The sequence below is a fragment of the Lutjanus erythropterus genome, chromosome 9 (assembly GCF_056507025.1).
Source record: "Lutjanus erythropterus isolate fLutEry1 chromosome 9, fLutEry1.hap2, whole genome shotgun sequence".
NCBI lineage: Eukaryota > Metazoa > Chordata > Actinopteri > Lutjaniformes > Lutjanidae > Lutjanus > Lutjanus erythropterus.
Window position 1 is genome coordinate 34,415,613 of NC_139325.1, and position 347 is coordinate 34,415,959.

Below are 347 nucleotides of genomic sequence, written 5' to 3' on the forward strand. Positions count from 1 at the left end.
AACAGTCTGATAGATTGGAATTAACACCGAACAGCTTCACGTGTGCAGCCGAAACGCTGCGCACAGTCGTGGAAGCACAGGTAAGGGGCATCTCAGGGGTAATGGGATGTTGCATGGCTGCTAAACTGCTTGTTTGTGAATTAGTCATGGCAGGTCGAAGCGCGGAGCGGGTTGGGAAGCTTGGCGGGGCTCGGGGCCATACAGGGGGATGGAAAACAGGGAGCAGGTTACAGTGACGCAGAGCCACATAAAAGAAATTTACACCGAGCACAGAGGAAGGAAGGAAGGAAGGAAGGAAGGGAAGGAGAGAGCACTGGAGAGGGAGATGAGTTTTTTGGGGGGGGGGG